At 45.3% G+C, this 14837-nt stretch overlaps 1 pseudogene; it reads left to right on the forward strand.

Moving 5' to 3' along the window:
* The first annotated feature begins 12361 nt into the window (after positions 1-12361).
* Positions 12362-12923, forward strand: LOC109684668 (translationally-controlled tumor protein pseudogene; annotated as a pseudogene).
* The last annotated feature ends 1914 nt before the right edge of the window (positions 12924-14837 follow it).

Consider the following 14837-nt stretch of genomic DNA (forward strand, 5'->3'; position numbering starts at 1 on the left):
TTCTTAGACAGGTTAACCAGGGCTCTCCAACAATACACCAACATTGACCCTGAATCCACAGACAGTAAACAACTCCTTATGACTTATTTTTTCTCCCAAAGTTACCCCGACATTAAGGTAAAATTTAAAAAACTTGATAGAGGCCCCCTCACTCCTCAGACCGAGGTGTTGGCAGCCGCCTTCAAGGTGTTCCACTCCCATGATGAAAAGGTGAGACACCAAAAATGCCAAATGTTGGCCCAGGCTATGCAAGGCCCAAACCCTTGGACCGAGCGAGGGAATCAACATCCATCAAACAAAGGCCTCTCGGGTCCCTGTTTCAGATTCGGAAAGGAGGGACATTGGGCTAATTTTTGCCCAAATCCTAGGCCACCAACCCAGCCTTGCCCCAGATGCCATTTGCATGGACATTGGGCAATTGATTGCCCCAGCTCCCAGTGGGGGCTGGATCAGACTTTCGCTCCAGTCCTGACTTCATTGGGCTTGCAACAGACAACTGAAGGGGCCTTGGGACTTCCCTCCCAGCGACTACCATCTCATTTCAGGAGCCCAAGTTAAGTCTTTTGATTGATGAATGCCCCATATGCCTCCTCCTGGACACTGGCACCACTTTCTCGGTCCTGACAGAGTTTTGGGGGCCCACCAGCTCATCACAAACCCCTATTGTCAGGGTAGGGGGATAAACCATTTTTCCCAGAAAGACTCCCACACTTTCCTGCTCCTTTTCAGGTCATCCTTTTGCCCATCAGTTTCTGGTCATGTCCCAATGTCCCACCCCATTGTTGGGAAGAGATATTTTAACCAAATTTCAGGCCTCCATCTCATTTAACCTCAGGCCTATCCCCCTTCTTGCCCTTATGGCTACAGATGGCCCCTCTGATCCCACCGGTCAAATCCTCCCTTCACGGGTGGACCCTAAAGTATGGGACACTGACACTCCTTTTCTGGCAACTTGTCATCCCGTTAAGATCCTCTTACAGACTCTCATCACTTTCTGTGCCAGCCTCAGTACCCCCTTCCTACTTCCAGCCTGTTGGGGTTACAACCAATCATTACTGATTTACTCCACAAGGAGCTCCTCAGACCCACCCATTCCCCATACAACTCTCCCATCCTAGCTGTAAAAAAGGCAAATGGCACCTACCGCTTGTCCAAGATCTTAGACTCATTAATAATGCTGTTAAACCTATACATCCCCTCATTCCTAACCCTTACACCATTCTTTCTTCTATTCCTGCCTCTTCCACTCACTTCTCTGTCCTTGATCTCAAGGATGCCTTTTTTACCACTCCCTTCTCCCCCGAGTCACAGGACATTTTCACCTTTACGTGGATGGACCCACACACACATCACTCACAACAACTCACCTGGACGGTCCTCCCTCAGGGTTTTAGGGAAAGCCCACATCTGTTTGGACAGGCCCTTACCAAAGATCTCAGGGACCTCCATCTCTCTAGGTCTATCCTCCTCCAATATGTAGATGATCTACTCTTGTGTAGCCCTTCTCTGGGCATCTCTCAATCTGACACCACTCTACTCTTAAACTTTCTGGCTGACAAAGGATACCGGGCTTCCCTCCATAAGGCCCAACTTTCCCAAGTTACAGTCACATACTTGGGAGTTCAGTTATCACATGACTCCAAGGCAATTACTCTGGACAGAAAGCAGTTCATTTGGGAAATACCGGCTCCCAAGACAAAGGAAGAAATACTTTCCTTTTTGGGGCTGGCCAGATACTTCCACATCTGGATTCCCAACTATTTCCTCTTGGCAGCCCCCTTATATGATGCCACTAAGGGAGACCCTTCTGAACCCCTACTTACCTCTGTCAACACCCCTTTCCGGCACCTTCAACAGGCACTTCTCCAGGCCCTGGCCCTCCACTCGCCAGATACCCAAAAACCGTTCACCCTCTATGTCCATGAAAATAAAGGCTTAGCCTTGGGAGTTCTGGGTCAGGATAGGGTCTAACATTTGCCCCAGTAGCATATCTATCAAAAAAACTTGACCCCACAGTCCGGGGATGGGCCCCCTGTCTACAGGCCTTGTCAGCAGCCTATGTTCTAGTTCAGGAAGCAAAAAAACTTACTTTCTGGGGGTCAATCAAAATCATCTCCCCCCATCACCTGGTGGAACTCCTGACATATAAGGGCTTAAGAACCCTTCCCCCTTGCCGGATCCTGTCGCTTCTTGTCTCCTTCCTCCATGACTCCTCCATTACCCTCCGTGCTTGCTCTTCCTTAAATCCTGCCACCCTCCTGCCCACCTCTACTGCCATGCCTACCCACTACTGCATTGAGACCCCAGAGGCCCTTCTCCCCTGCCCTTCACACATCCAGGAGGGGCCCCTGTAGGGCTCCACCTACACCTGGTTCACTGATGGCAGCTCATATGTAGAGGCGGGTATACGGAGTTATACTATAGTGTCCTTAACCCAAGTCATCAAGGCACAGCCCCTCCCTCCCAGTACCACCAATCAGCAGGCTGAACTGTTTGCAGTTACAAGGGCTTTTGAGCTGGCAGCCGACCATTCTCTCACTCTATACACTGACTTTAAATATGTCTTCCACATCCTCCTCTCTCACTCAGCTATCTGGAAGGAAAGGGGACTATTAACCACCAGAGGGACCTCTGTCACCAACTCCACCTTCATTACCAACCTTCTCCATGCCTCTCTCCTCCCCTCTAAGATTGGGATCACCCACTGCCAGTCCCACCAAACGGATTCATCACCCATAACTACGGGCAATTCTAAGGCAGATCAGGCTGCCCGACAGGCGGCAGGGGAGAACTATTCCACTCTGGCCCTAGCAAAGCCTCAGGACCAGACTCCTGAACCGGCCCATGAGTCACTCCCTAGACACATTCTCCTTTCGTATCTACACTCCATCTTCCACACTAGCACTCAGAATCTCAAACTTTTCTTAAACTCTTTCTTCCCCCTTACCCTGGAGGATTCCCAATATCTACACCAGATCACCTCCACATGTCCCGCTTGTCAAAGGACTAACCTACACACCCCTCTAAGGCCTAGCCCATTCCCTACTCACCAGGCCATGGGATGCATCCCAGGGGCGGATTGGCAGATAGACTTTACTAACATGCCCAAGGTAAAGAAACACAAATACCTTTTGGTTTTGGTGGACACTTTCTCGGAGTGGGTAGAGGCCTTCCCAACCTCTAATAAGAGGGCTTCAACATCATTCCTAGGTTTGGGATGCCTAGGAGTTCACGTCCCAGGTGACCCAAACAACTATCAAGGCCCTTAATATCCCATGGCAGTTCCATATCCCTTACCACCCCCCCTCATCAGGGAAGGTAGAATGCTCCAACCATGCACTAAAGGAGGTTCTCACCAAACTTACCTTAGAACTACACCTAGACTGGGTTCAACTCCTTCCAATAGCCCTCTTCTGCCTACGGGTGCTCCCACAGAAACCCACGCAAATATTCCCTTTTGAGTTAATGTTCGGTCGCCCAGCTTTGCCTCCGGGGATCACCTCTGCCATGGGCCCCCTCCTGGGACACCTTGCCTTTACCCTGCTCTCCTTCCTTCGAACCCAACTGTGGAGACACCATGATACCTTATCTCCGGACCCTTCATGCACTCATCTCTCTTTCCCTTTGAACCTGGGGGACTGGGTCTATTTCTCTCCCCCTTTCCCCGAAAAGAAACCCCTCACCCCAAAATGGAAAGGGCCCTTTAAAATCATCCTCTGCACTCCTACTGCAGCCCTATTAGAAGAGACTCCAGGAAAACTAACATCTTGGAATCATATTTCCAGGCTAAAGCCAGCCTAGCTCCCCTGAGACAACCAGCAGAGTGATCCCAGTGACCCTTTGCCTCCCCCCCCTTCATTTGCACCCCTTCCCCTGGAAACCCCTTGAAACTTCACATCTCTCGGGCTCATGTTCCCTCCCCGGCCCCCAAGGTGTGCCTTGACTCTCTCTTTTTATTCGCTGTTCTCACCCTCCTCTCCATGAGTAGGCAGGCTAACGCCAGAGGGTACTTTTGGAGGTTTAAGATACGGGAGACCTACACTGTCTCACAAACCTCTCTCACCAGTCTGGTGGGCACCAGAGACTGCCCTCCTAAGGGGTGCCAGACCCCTCTCTCAGTCCCCTTCAAACCCAGGAGTGATAGCGACTTTGGCTGCCACTGTCCTTTCCTCTCCCAGACTAAGGACTATTGCAAAAGGGGGTCCCCATGGACCCAGGACTATGGGGGACGTCCCTATTGGTCCTACTGGATATTAGGATCAAAGGGCCCAGACAATGAATTTCACCTTTGTAGGGGACAAAATGGGTCCATCATGGCCCACATCCCCAACCTGTGGGACAACAGATGGATCCGGGGTGAAATGATAGCCCTCTATGCTGGGTGCACTGCCTCCAAACCCTCAGCTCACATTATGATTTCCAGGGAGCTCACCCTTCCAGTTCCCACTCAAAGGGAGGTGACTACTGAGGTTCTCCAGTCTGAACAAAGCCCACAAAAGGCTCTTCAACAATCCTCCACCCCTACCTGGCTCCAACTGTTCCAGGCTTCACTCCAACTCATGAACCTCACCACCTCCATTAATGTCGCTGACTGCTTTCTTTGTGCCTCCCTCCAGCATCCCTTGCTGGCTGCAGTCCCCATCAATGCTTCATCTTCTATCAAGGCTTCCCCTGCCTTACAGAACTCCTCATGCACTCCTCCCTTGTCATCGGTACCTCTATGGGCACCTGACTCCACACTAGGTCCCCTTCCTACACACACCTGTCATAACCCGCCCTCAACATCCAGGTCCAAGCTTTCTCTCTCCTGTCATATCAATCTCATGGTTACAGAACTGGTGTCCCCCTTGGGGCTATATTTCTGGTGCCACAACACCCTACACTCCTGGGCCCTGCATACTGGTAATTATAGTTCCCCAACTTACTCTTTATGGAGAAGCTGAATTCTTCCTCCTATTTGGCATTCAACCAAAGTGTGCCACCTTCTTGCCCATCATGGTGGGTGTAAGTTTGGCAACTTCCATGGCCACTGCAGGCTTCACAGTGGGGGCTCTTGGCCATAGTGTTATTTCAGCAAGGGACTTTGAGGAGCGTTTACAGATCACCCTTAAATCCACCTCGGCCTCACTGGCCTCCCTTCAGTGTCAGCTCACCTCTCTAGCTCAGGTGGCCCTCCAAAATCGTAGGGCCCTAGACCTCTTAATGGCTGAAAAAGGGGGTACCTGTTTCTTCCTCTGGGAAGAATGTTGCTATTATGTTAATGAGTCTGGGATTGTGGAAAAGAATGTCAAAAAATTAATGGACTTGGCCGAGGACCTCCTAAAAAGACCCACTAAAAACACCCTAACTGACCTGCAGAGCTCTCCTCTCGTCACCTGACTCCTGCCTTTCTTGGGCCCTTTCTTATGCTCACTACTCTCTGCGCCCTCCTACCCTGCTTACTCCAGTTTCTCAGATCTCAGGTGAACAGAATCTCTAACCAAACTTTCAGCCAGCTTCTCCTTCAGGGGTATCACCCCCTCATAGCTCAGCCAGAGGACACCCGCGATGAACCCTACCGGGACACTGGACTATGAGCCACTTCAATCCCTTACGAGGCACCTACTGCAGTTCCTTGATTCCCTATGTGAGGACAGCTGGCTAATACCTGCCATACGAGGCCCAGAGGAGTGGCTCAAGACTCTTTATGACCTATGGCTACAGGGGACCTTCATCAACTTCAGGGAAGAGGAAGTCTTCATTTTCAGAGCCTGGGTGTATGCCATCATGAGGCTCAGCACCCCAACATTGTTTGCCAACTAACCCTCCCTTCCCCTACGCCGCCCCTTGCCAGCTCGAAGAAGCCAGAGCGAACACAACGCCCCCTTCCTTAACAAACAAAAAAGAGAGGAATGTTGGCAATAATGGCGCCAATAGGTTTCAGTTCTTACTGCACCCTTAAGCTCCTGTTTTCCAGAGTCACAGTCCTGCCTCAAGTCTAACTTGAATCCTCCTTCTGCCCCAACCTCCAATCAGCATGAACCATAAGATCCTAAACAATCAGATCATGCTGAGTCTCACTGAGGGGTATTTAAGCCCTTGTCCCTCCTGCTTCTCTCTCTTTTGGCTCCCTCCCTCTCCCACCCGGCAATAAAGAATCTCTTGGCCAGATCACTCCTCTCCACGTGGTCACTTTTGGGGCCTACATTTCCAACAGGGTCCAGATAAAACAACAATATTTAACCATTCTTTGTTTCTTTTTCCCTTTAGTATGGGGGCTATCATTCCAATGTTTTGATATCTTCCCTATGTGGCTCTCAGAGAGTATTTTATCTTGGGCCTTTGTTTTCTTTCTCCCCCCTTTGCTGCCTTTATTTCTTATTTCTCCCTTCTGGTTGACTGTGCTCTATCAGGAGTTCAACCCCCCTTTGCCTTGGAGGTTTCTTGCCTCTGATTCTCTTTTTCTTTGTCTCCAGCCATATCCCTCATGGGAGCTTGAGGGACCTCTTGGTAGCTGGCAGGTCAGTATAAGCGGCTGACCTGGATTAGATTCAAGAATCTAATTCTGCCTTAAACAGTATGAGGTCGCCACAGAACTGTGGATCAGGACTCCGCTTTCCCTTCATCACCTGACACATCTCATTCACACATCACACAGCCTCCAGTATACCAACCACCAAGATATTACTTGGTTACCCCCATGATGTCTCTTGTCTTGGTTTGTGCACAAAACTTACCTGGTCACCATGGTCCCTGTCTTCAGAGCTCTTTTACCTGCATTGTCAAGAAATTCTGGAGTCTAAGTTCATATACATATATGGCTAGCTGGCTACGGCTGTGCACACGCCTGTAATCCCAGCACCTGGGAGGCTGAGACAGGAGGATTGTGTGTATGTTTCCTTGGCTCTGAGCCATTCTCATCTGCAGTTGCTTTGTACCCATCTTGTAATCAAGCAGGGACAGACTGATAGATAAACATTGTGTGAAAGGAGATAAAGCTACCCCATGCAAGGCAGCACTGACTCTTATTGTACAAGGCCCCTGGCCAACCCTGCAGCAATGAGCTACTAGACCACTTGTGGTCCACACCTACAACCACTGGAACACACCTGTGACAGGGACTGTGTAATAGTTATGCAGACCTCTCTCCCTGCCCCCAAATTCCTCCTCATTCAAACCTAAAACAAACATGCATACTTCTACAAATAAGATGGATTCAAATGTATACCTTGCCTCTTCCTGAGGCAATCTTCTTTCTCTGACATCCATCATTATTCCAGTATTTGGAATACTGGAGTGAGATGTGAGACTTGACCTATGGAACCCAGGAATTTAGGCTGAGATCCCAAAACTCCTGAAACATTCCTTTGAAATCTGGGTGGAGTTCCATAACTCTTGCATTCTGCATGCCTGCAAAACCAGCACCATGAGGATGATGAAGAGTTCTACTGCCAGCTCAATCAGTAGTTGAGTCCCTTTGAACTGTGGCTGCAGTGGCCACTGAGTACCTGGGCAGCTGAGCACCTGGGCAGCTGAGCACAGTGAATTGAATCCTGGAGAAACAACTTCCTAGGAGCAAGCAGGGCATCTTAGTGCTCTGAAGGCACTGTTTTCTCAAATGAGTTTATTCTTTCATTTCCTTTGAACCTGTGATTGGTGGGTCTGGCCAATTTCTGAGATACCCTCAAGGCATGCTTCCTATTGTCTCCATGGAAAGTACTTGGCTTCTTTTTAATGGCATTAATCTCTTCAGAAGCCACAATTTTACACAGGCTTTGTTTTCTTAGCAAACTCAAGTTTTTCAAATCTTTCCACTTTCTTTGCTTTTTTGCTGATTTCTCATTATAAACTTGGTTAAAAAACACCAGCCTGAGTGCTGGGTTGCCTTGAAATTTCTCTACCACCTTTAAATACAGCTTTACTTAAAGTCTCAGGGCATGGACAAAATGTAGCTAACTTCTTTTCCTGCATAACATGAATGGCTTCTAGTCCAATTCCCAATGGAGTTCTTCTTCCCATCTGAAACCTCAAGAGCAAAGTCTTTACTATCCATATTCCTTTTGGCATTTTGATCTTCTAAGCTCACACCAGAATTACCCATTAAACTCTTAAGAGCATTCCAAGGCTACTCTAGTCCACTTCTCAAAATTTTTCTTTCAAACCAGTTCCAAACACTTAAGAACCACAGGTTCAGGTTTAGTCACAGCAATCAACCCTACTCCTGCTATCAATTTTTTGTGTTAGACTTTTCATCAAGGGGAAAAAATACCTGATATAAACAACTTAAAAGAGGAAAATTTTATTTTGGCTCATGGTTTCAGAGGGTTTTTATTTTTTTAGTACTGGGGCTTGAACTCAGGACCTACACCTTGAGCCACTCCACCAGCCCTATTTTTGTGAAGGTTTTTTGAGACAGGGTCTTGCCAACTACTTGCCTGTGCTGACTTCCAATCACCATCCTGATTTTTGCTTCCTGAGTAGCTAGGATTACAGGTATGAGCCACCAGCAGCTGGCTCAGAGGTTTTAGTCCATCATGGCAAAGAGGGCATGGCAGGTAAGAGCTGTTCACACCATGGTGAGCAGGAAGCAGAGGGAAGGCCTGCACTACAGGCCCTCTCATTTTCTTGCCCTTTTATTCCATCTGGGCTCCCAATCTAAGGGATGAGTCCACCCACATTGGGACAGGTCTTTCCCCCCTTCAGTTAATCCTTTCAAAATGCCCTCACAGACACACCCAGAAGTGTGTTTTACTAATCTCAATTCAATCAACTTTAAAATCAAGATTAATCAGTATACTGAATGTTTTTCTCCTAAGATCAGGAGCAAGGCAAAGATATTTCTTCCAGACAATTCATTCAACATTTCATTAGACCTTCTAGCTATAGCAATTAGGCAAGGAAAAATTCAAGGCATCATCATATTAGAAAGGAAGAAATAAAATTATCTCTATTTTGTGGATGAAATGAGCCTGTATACAGAAAATCCTAATGAACCTATTAAACTATTAGACATGGCTCTGCCAACAGCCTCTGTTGCCCTGTCACCCACCAGTGCTGAGTTCCATTGGAAAGATGCTGGACACCACAGGAGCCAGAAATCATGGCCATGTGACACAACAACATTGGTTTAAAATTGATAATTTCTCAGGAACATGAGGAATTTACTTATAATTGGACATTCAATGATGGGAAGGAGATTTCCAGGGCTCAGGAACCCAGAATTTGAAGCTGAAACCCCTCTAGGTTCTAGAAGAGAATCTCCCTTTGGGTGGGGAATATGAGGAATTTACTTAGAATCTGATGTAAAATAATACATCAGAGAGTATGTCACTTTGTAAAAGGTTTTCAAGCACCCTTGCAGTTAGTCAGGACCAGGGGAATAATCGTGACCAGTGAATCACTTCCAAGCAAAGCACAGAAATACCAGTGTCCAATTTGGATCACAGCCTAGATATAGCAACTATAGCACAGTGGCACCACAATCACCCAGGGTTCCTGAGTCATCGTGTGGAGTGACAAGCACTACTAGTTGACCTGCAGAAGAAAACACAGAGGCACAAGAGAGAGAATAATGATCCACATCCTAGAAGATGGACTATCAGGACCAGATTAGAGTATAATATTTACACCATACATCTCTAAGAATAAACTAAAGGACCATCGACTTGCTGTATCTTACACTAGAAAAAAACATTTTGTAAAAATACCACACTCATGCCCAGTGGAGAATAGGAAGTTCTAGTCCATTCCAGCAACTCAATGAAAGCTTGTTGGTTCTTTTGTCCAGGGGGCAGTCTGGGTTTCCTCTCAATCAGTGCTGTCCCCTTTCTTGAGGCAAAGCCTCCACTAAAGTCTTTCCTGTGTTCATAAAAACAAACAAAACCCTATTAGAACTAAGAATTGAGCTCACCAAGGGATCAGGCTATAAAATCAATATACAAAAATCAATTGTATTTCTATATAATTTAATACATATGAAAATAAAAGAAAACCATTCCATTCATAATCGCATCCAGAAGAGTAAAAAGCCAGGTGTGGTGGTACATGACTGTAATCTCAGTTACTTGGGAGGCACAGCTTGGAAGGATCTCCAGGCCAGCCTGGGCAAAAAAGTTAGCGAGACACCTCTCTTTCCATCTCAATTAAGGTGGTAAATGCCTGTGATTCCAGCTACATGGGAGGCTATGGGTAGGAGGATTGCAGACAGAGGCCAGATGGGATGAAGACCCTACCTGAAAAATAACTAAAACAAAAAAGGGCTGGAGGCATGGCTCAAGTCGTGGAGCATTTGCCTAGCAAGCATGAGGCCCTGAGGTCAAATCTTAGTACCATCAGAAAGGAGACTGACTTACCAATACATTTAACAACACAAGTACGAGGTTTTGAAACCGAAACTATGAAGCATTATTGAAAGAAAGTACATGTAAAGAACATAGGGCCTCACTTAACAAGCTGCAATGTTTGTCTGAACTTTGGGTGTAGTGCAGTTTAGAATCAGTGAGCTACCAGACCTTTAGACTATAGATAAACAGCTGTCACCAATACCAGGACACTGTCTATGTGGACAGGACTGATAAGGCATGCAATCAATATAGCATCCAGTGTGATTACTTAAGCTAAGACGTGATGACGTCTAGAGCAGCAAGCTGGGATCCCCACTTTTGGGTGTAACCAATCAGCAGAGGACTAAATGACATAAGAGGGGAACACCCTGGAGGAGAAAAATCACATAAAAAGGACACCTCCTGAGGGCACAGTGTGTCTGAGTGGTCTTTCAGGGACATTGCTGTAGTTTCGTTGCCTCTACTCTTAGTCTGTCTTGGGCCATATCCCAATCCCACCGTAGGGATATTGCCCGGGGTTCAGGACATCGCTAACGCTCCCTAGAGGAGAGAAGGACCAAGTGCTGTTCAAGACAATACAGAATACATAAATATATGGAAAGACTTCTGTTTTCATGTGTTGGAGGACAATGTTAAGATGGCATTTTTTTCTCAATTGGTTTATGGTTCCAAGAAGCCCCTAGCAAATTCCCAGCTGGCTTCTTTGTAGAAATGACAGGCTGATGCTAAAGTAAACTAAACGTGAAGGGACCCAGAGTACCCATACCAATCTTGGAAAACAACACATTTAGAGGACTCATACTTGTTAATTTCAAACTTAGTACAAACTACAGTAATCAAGACAGTATGGTATTACACAAGTACAGACATAAAGGTTGATGGAATGGATTGAGAGTCCAGAAATAAATCGTAACATTCACAGTCAGTTGATTTTTAACAAGGGTGCCAGATGATAGACTGGGGGAAAATTCTTTAACAAGTAATGCTGGAACAGCATGATATCCACATGCAAAAGAATGAATTTAGACACCTACTTCACACCGTATAAAAATTAAGTTAAAATGGGTCAAAGTCATAAATAAAAGGGCTAGCCCTATAAAACTCTTAGGGAAAAACATGAGAATAAATCTTGGGTTAGGCAATGGTTTCTTAGATATGATACAAAGTGGTGCCATCATAATCCAAGAGACAAAAGTCCAAAACGAGATAATCCCGAATGATCAATTTCCCTAATATCTCAAACCCCCATCACCATCCGGAAACGTTTAAGATCTTCCATGCTAAAATTTTGAAAGTTGAAATTTCAAAACTGCAGTTTCCATGGGGAGGGAGGAAGTCCATATAAGAAGTTTATAAATCCAAATTTGGGGGAAAGAGATTGGCCACATGATTTGGCATCAATGAAAGTTTCCACTAAAAATTTGTCCTCTGTCTGAAATGGCATTCTTTCCAGCTGATACTACAGGAATGGGGTGGGGTGGGTATTCTCTATACAAGAATGAACACAGAATTTTTAAACAGGTTGAAACCAACATAAGAAAAGGCCTATGGTAGAAAGAAGAAAGATATGAACCAAATCAGGCTATAACACATATATACATGGAAATGCCACAAGGAAACTCCCTGTGTAACTATCTTAAGCAAAAATGTCATTTCTTTCCTTATACAAAAATCAGAGAACAGGAGGGTGGAACAGATCCTGCCTATGGGGGTTGGTACTAGTGGGAGGGGGTAGGAGATGGGGGAAATGGTGAAGGAGGGTGAATATGGTGCAAATACTGCACACAAATCCATGAAGGGGGGGGCAGCGATGAAGGAGTATGGTGGAAGGGGTGAATTCAAGTATAATATATTTGATATATTGTAAGAACTTTTGTAAATGCCACAATGTACCCCCACTCAGCACATTTGCCCAGTAGGCCTGCTCCCCCTCACTCCCACCCCAGCACCGCTCAGGCTGCATCTAGCTCCGGCTCTGGGCTCCTGTTGAGCTAGAGCTGCTTTCTCCCTCCAGCCACCATCACTCTCCAGCCACTGTCATGATCATCTACCAGGACCTTATCAGCCACAATGAGTGTTCTACATTTACAAGATCTGAGAGATCAAGGATGGGCTGTGCCTGGAAGTGGAGGGCAAGAGCAGTGGGCTCAATGACTCACTGGTGGAAATGCCTCCACTAAAGATCCTGAGAGTGAAGGTACTGAAAGCACAGTGATCACTAGTGTTGGCATTGTCGTAAACCATCACTTACAGGAAACCAGCTTCACAAAAAAGAAGCCCTCATGAAGTACATCAAAACTTATGTGAAATCTGCTCAAAGGCAAATTTGAAGAACAGAGACCAGAAAGAGTAAAACCCTTCATGACAGGGGCTGCAGAAAAAAATCAAGTACATTCTTGCTAATTTCAATAACTACCAGTTTTTTGTTGGTGAAACATGAATCCAGATGGCATGGTGCTCTCTTGGACTACTCTGATGATGGTGTGACCCCATTTATGATTTTCTTTTAAGGATGGTTTAGAAATGGAAAAATTTTTAACAAATTGGGCACCTGTCATCATAACTGGCTGCTGCTTGTCATCACACAACACCTGGACTTAAGACAAATGGGACTGATGTCATCGTTAGCTCTTCATTTCTCTTGACTGTGATTTATGTGGAGCAGAGGCATTGTTTTTGAAGAAAAGCATGTCATGTAGATTGTCTAACAAATAAAGTGCATTTAAACTAAAAAAAACAAAGGTCACATTTAGAAGCCAGCAGTTACTGACTTGTTAAAAAATAAAGTGCGAGAGGATAAAAAGACAAGTGTCCTTATTTCCCAGTTGACAATGGTGCTGTTTTTCCATCACTACTCTTCTTTCTGCAAAAATTTGGGTCTGAAGATGAGTGCATGTGGAGTAGATTTCTACATACCCAAAACAATACAGAAGCACAACCCAGAAGATGGGAAAATAGACAGTGCTCATATTGGTGTATATTGAATCAAAAGAATTTCAAAAAGAGCAGCGCCACATAGAAAATGAATGTGATATATTCTTTAAAGAGACCTATGTCCTAAAAGAAAAAAAAAAGCAGCTAATGAAGCAGGGCACCTTGGTGGCTCACATCTGTAATCCTAGCTACTTGGGAGGCTGATATCAGGAAGATTGAGGTTCAAGGCCAGCTAGGCAGATATTTCTTGAGACCACCCCCCCATCTCTAAAATAACCAGGCCAAAATGGGCTGGAGGTGTGGCTCAAGTGGTAGAGTGCTTGCTCTGCAAGTGCAAAGCCCTGAGTTCAAACCCTAGTCCCACTTAAATGATTATCAGCATTGCTGATTTCAATTTGTCAGCATTATTTTTTACAACTCACCATAGTATGTGTTTCAGCTTTATATCACTTCAGTACTAGGAATTTAAATTGTGTAAAGACTTTGGGAGAGTTCTTTTTTTTTTTCTGTAAATTTGACTCTGCAAAAGTGCATTACACATTTATTTTGTGTGTGAACATTATGTGTGTGTATGTAAGCACGTTGAAACTTCCTCAATAAACGGAGAGATGTCTTGGCTGTTTGGGGCACTCCACACTGCATATGCATGGTAACTGGTAATTCTCACCTAGTGATTTTTGATCAGTCTCCTTAAGACTTGGGGTGTTGTTTTGGTATTTCGGGTGACTGTAGTGACAGAGCTGAGTGCACACAATTACCAGCTACAAAGATATGGATCAATATTCATTTTTAACCAACTTCCTTATGAATAACCATTCATCTTCTCATAACTGTTAACACTAGTGTAACTATCAGTATACCTAAATGTTTCTGCTTGTAAAAATATGTATTTTGTTGCCTATTCGTATAAAGTGGCCTATGAAGTATTTTGCTGCTTTTTTATATTTCTCAAATAAATCTCTCTTTAATAATGTAAATAAATGCTTTTTTTTTAAAAAAAGAATTAATTTGTCCAGAATTATATTTTAAGGATTTTGACCTTTCAGGATTTCAACAATTGGAATTATGTTGTTCAGGATTGTGTCTTTGGGAGTTGTGGCCCAAACTCACTTTAATGATTCAAGAAGTGGCAGTAGTGTACAGGATAAAGACAAGGTAGGGAGTAGGAAGACCAGATAGGATTCTGTTGCAGTAAAGCAGATGAGAAATGAGGTAAGGACCTAAGGCAGTGACAATAGGAATGGAGACACTTTTAAGATGGTAGGATTTTAGGATTTGGATCAGATGTGAAGGCTGGAGGAGGAGGAAAACAGGGTGCATAGTGGTCCCTTTTTACCCAGGCATTACAGGAGGGCAGGTTTGGCAGAGGGGTGAGAGGGGATAATGATTTCAGTTTTTGTATTTGCTGAGATGAGATGCGAGATCTTTAGGCACAGGCGTGTAGCAGGCAATTAGACATTCCTACTTATCCCTGGAGGGCCTTGCAGTTTTGTCTGGTCCATTGCCGCATCCCCAGCTTAGCACAAAACCCAGCTCTTAACGTTGATTGAATAAATAAGTGAATCTGGTCTGGGAGGGGGG

The sequence above is a fragment of the Castor canadensis genome, chromosome 2 (genome assembly GCF_047511655.1).
Source record: "Castor canadensis chromosome 2, mCasCan1.hap1v2, whole genome shotgun sequence".
NCBI classification, from domain to species: Eukaryota; Metazoa; Chordata; class Mammalia; order Rodentia; family Castoridae; genus Castor; species Castor canadensis.